This window comes from Penaeus monodon, chromosome 31, assembly GCF_015228065.2.
Source record: "Penaeus monodon isolate SGIC_2016 chromosome 31, NSTDA_Pmon_1, whole genome shotgun sequence".
Lineage (NCBI taxonomy): Eukaryota > Metazoa > Arthropoda > Malacostraca > Decapoda > Penaeidae > Penaeus > Penaeus monodon.
Window position 1 is genome coordinate 4,016,790 of NC_051416.1, and position 4,933 is coordinate 4,021,722.

Consider the following 4,933-nt stretch of genomic DNA (forward strand, 5'->3'; position numbering starts at 1 on the left):
TTGTGTATTTGCATGAGGAAAATATGGCCTCAAGACTCGTCGGTCCTCTCTCGAATGTGCTGTGCTTTACCCCTCCAATGGTTACACAGCTAATTATACGCTTATGTAATCTGTGTCATGGACTCTCCCAATAGCTCATTGTAATCTTGTTTGTACTTTTTGTTTCCACTTTCTTAGAAGAAATGACGTGTTCATCTTTACTATTATTGAATTGTTCCCTCTCCCTTGTTTTCCTTGATGTAGGTGGTCACTGTACCTATTTTTCTGTTTTTAGTCTAGAGGACTAATATGAGGTATTCTTACCAATTACGTTTTGCTTTGTTTAAAAATGGTTGCTCCCATGGGGCCTTGTAATAAAGTTATTGTAAAATAATGATAGTGATTGAATATTTGTACCTTTGTCGCCATTGCCCATCCAACCCAAACTACTTCTGTATTTAGTTCACTAAATTAGACCTGACCCTTACCCCATTTTTTAAGGAGAATATTTAGTTTTTCACTTATGGTCTGCATCATGTGGGGAGGATGGGTATAATGGTATCATTGTAAATAGTGTATAGGATCCAATTTGAACACAAGTATTGAGATTGTTCAATGATCAATTGGAAAATACTTGTTGCCTGATTGAGAAAGCACTGTCCTAAGTCATTGAAAAAAGAAAAAAATATATAAACTGTGTTGTGAGTTTTTGTATCCTTAAATAAAACTGTTTGTAAGGATTTAAGAGTTTATTAATATTCAAAGGACTGGCTGACAAAGTGACTAGACTGTATGTCTTTATACAGAAATCCTGTATATTTTTTGATATATCTATCAAATGCATAATTTGAAGGGAAGACCTGATAAACATTAACTTAAGAGAAGTTTTCCCCTTCAAATTTTGTTGTAATATAACTTCATTCAAATTAAAGCATGTAATTTTCAGAAGGTAAGTTCATAACAGTTCAGTTCTACACAGGGTATAAACATGCAAAAACATACAAGTACACATTCAGTATATAACTGAAAATTCTCCATAATCTTATCTTTATACATGTCCATCTTTGTATTGATGGAATTTAACATTTCTAATATATGGCAGAACTATAACAAAAACTTTTTTTTTTTTTTTTGCTGACTACAATATTTAATCTATAGAGCAAGGCTAAATGTGTATATACAGTTCTTATCACTGCAATTCTATCAGTTAGAAGTAGAAACCATTGATAATGTCAAATCTGATACTAAGAGCCTTCAATAAACAAGGAAGTGGGCCATTTTTATTTGCAGTTCACTTATATAATGACTCCTTTAACCTGTCTGCCAATTTCTCAAATCACACTTTCCTTACATACTATATGCTTAGGCCCCATCCACACGAGAGAGTGAGTGGCTGTGTGGGAGCAAATAGTTACAAAATTACAATCACAGATGAAGTCATAAGCAGAGAAACTACAGACAAACCATTATTATAGCTGTGCCTGTTCTTGAGGTACTCTTAAACGGAGTATTGCCCTCGACTGCCTGGTCCAACTCTTGAAAAAAAATGAGTGTACCCTCTAGCAGACATTTAAGTGTCTTGAAATCACTGAAATCTGGCAGCACTGTTTGTTCCTACACTTGAGCATGATGTGTTCCTGCTTGTAATACAATCGGTGCTCATTCCCACCAACCATCCTATGTGGTAAGTTTTACCCATGTTAGCACTACCTGTTGTGTGGACAGGGCCTTAATAATTTACTTATGGCACAAAATTACTCAAATGGAGAAGGAAATAGAATCTGATAAGGTTATTCATTTACTTTTTTATGAACCAGGGCAATGCTAAATTAGTCAGCAAATATTATTCAATGTACAACAAAATAGAAAAATAATAATGCCATGTAGATCTTGCATTTCATATGAAATAATGGAAGGATTAACTCGAGAGTCAATCTTAGATTCATTACTATAATGACTACTGTCCACATTTTTTATTATATATGCACTTCATCCTGTGATATCTACAACTATGACTATAATGAGAAAGCAAAGCTGAAGTTGATAAATTTGTGTGTGCTTACTGCCTCTTGGACATTTTTTTTCCTGACATTTTTTTTCCGTCTTTTTTCATAAAACCACATTCTTAGCCTGTGAATCACAATTACAAATACTTTCATGAACATCATAAATATAAATGACAATATTGTTCTTACATACATGTTACACCAAAAAAATTAAAAATTGGATTGCAAACTTGTGAACATTGAGGTTTAGTGAGCAAATAGGGAAAAGATGAATGTGTGAGATAGAATGTGTAGTGCAAACCTGTCTGCTAAGAACAAAAAATGAAAATACTTCTGTGCATATTTACATCTGCCTACTATTGAACAGTATGAGGAGGAGGAACTGCAGAATATTTAGTTTTAAAATCATACAAGCTATGTTAAGCTATCATCATACTACCCGGTTCTGAACAAAACATATGACTAGTACAACAAACTTCAGGTATGAGCGTATAAGCAGTGCCTGTTTTTTTCAAAATATCGTAATACTGTACACTTAAACAAAGCTCAAACTCTGTGACCTCCAGTAATAGAACAGTATCCATTTCTATGTTAGAGTATACTCTTAATACAAAGAAATGCATATGTGAGAGACACACATAAAAACTTAGTTGCTTCTTATGAGTAAATCGTGAATATATTTAAAACTTTAAGTAAAAAAGGTACTGTACATTGTACATCAATGCATGGACCTCTGAAAGCCCCTTCATGTGACCTTAAGTAAACAAAATTATCATTACCCTGATGTGCATACAAGTAGTTCTAAACATTTACCTTGTAATACTTTCTAATCATGTAAAATATACATCATTATACACCACAAATTAGCTTTTTTTCCTGTACATTGAGTGACAATGTAGTAATATCCAATGTAAGTAATTTTATTAAAGTTTAACTACATTTAATCAGTAATGCTTTCAAAATGTCCCCATCCCTATTTATGGTACTAAATACGAAAAAATAAATGTATGGGCATTACGACCTTTTGAGAATCTCAGTTCTTGATTATCATTGTGTTCATGAGATGCTGTTTCAGGCAGATTTAGGCAGTGTGAGTAAGAAGGAATAACATCTTATTCCTCATGAAAATGTCTGGTGCCTTGACCTCATTTCTTAACACTAAATCTTCCATTAGAACAAGATTTGCAGCTACAGTATATCATGGAATTATTGGGTATAATGCCAGTATGTATTTACTTGACACATACTGGAACATGCAACATTTTGTAAACAAGAAAAAAAATGTAATTCACAGATCCTAATACTAAAGATCATAAAGAGTTTACCCAGATCTTTTAACAGATGATTACTTCCTCAGTCATGAAAGGAAACTAATACCTATATTCATTGTCATACTATACATTTCTTTCATTGATAGAATGGAAACTTAAAGAAACCTTTCACTTTATAATATTTTGGTAATATCTCTCCTCTTAATTCTATAATAATGTTTATATTTTGGGATATAGCTGGACTATAACACAATATATGAATAGTGATTTACAACCCTAGAGTCAATCATACACAATATGCATATTTATTTGCCAGGCCAATCTGGCCAGTAATTGATGTGGTAACGATGAGTTGTTCCTTCAAAGAGGCGATCCAACCAGTTACTGAGATCTTCAAGAAGTTGGTCCTCAAAGAGTATATTACTGTAGTAATTGAGTAGAGGTTTCTGAAAAAAAGAATGCATAGTTTAAAACACAAATATGTAGATCTTGGCATCGTATCTGAAAGCGCAAGTGCTTAATGGTATTTTTTTCATTTTAAGGGGCCATCAGTAAGGAAGTTGTCTAAAACAAGTTTTGGACTAATATGAGCTGCTGGGAAGTGTGAAAAGCTTGTACACCAATATTATGTTTCAAACAAAAACATAATGCAGTGTAATTGAGAAGTAACCACTCCCCACATATTTTCTGTACTATGCTTGATTCATTGTCAAGTTTCAGTAATAAGAAAATATATTTTTAGCATACTGGATTTCAGTTAAAATCCTGAACATGTAAGTGTTAATCCACAATGAATAACATATACAAAAGTAAATGAAGAAAAACAATACCTTTTTAAAAATATTGTGGAGCATATGGAAAAATAATGGTTGCATATAAACAAATATTGCTAGGGTAAACTGCACAACTATTCCCAACAATTCAGACATATCTCAACATTGGCAACTCTTGCTAACAATCAATCCCTTCTCACAAAGAACACTACAAACAGCACAAAGAACATAAGAAGAAACTTACATCTGATGCAACAGAATCCTTCCTAGTATCTCCTGCCTCCACATCAGAGTCCGACTCGGAATCATTGTCGCTGAAGCCCATGAAGTCGCCACTGATGCTCGAATGTCCATGCTGTAGATGGCAGTACAATCAGTGAGGAAAATCTAATGTTGATGACTTGAGAAGAAGAAAGACAAAGGAGAAAATAAATGGGAGGGATTAAATGATCTGGACATGTAGAACAATGAAGGCAAAAAAACACTTGTTATTTTTTTGATTCAGAATAGAAAAAAGTATATAAAATATTTTTGTCATAACCCAATTGTTATAATCCTGAAAAAGTGAAAGTTAAACTACTTTAAAAAAAAAGAGAGAAAAAAAGGAAAACAAAGAAGAAACTAGAAAGCAGAAACTAACAGACAATACATTGAAGAAAGGTAATGAAATAAATTACCATAAGTAAAAATTATATTCACAGATGTTCATAATATCGCAAGGACATGTAATCTTCCTGTGTTCTATCCAAACGCTTGCAAGAAATCCAAGTAAACAAAAGAGGGAGGAAGTGAAGGAGAAAAAGGCTCTGAAGAATCAAAATAATACACTCAAGCAAAGAATTAAGAATTATTAGCAAATGAAAAATTATTAGCAGCTAGAGGAGTACATGTTTCACATCTGGTG

At 32.9% G+C, this 4,933-nt stretch overlaps 1 pseudogene; it reads right to left on the reverse strand.

The window, feature by feature from the left end:
- Nucleotides 1-2,889: 2,889 nt before the first annotated feature.
- LOC119592831 overlaps nucleotides 2,890-4,933 on the reverse strand; it is a 38,746-nt pseudogene continuing 36,702 nt past the window's right edge.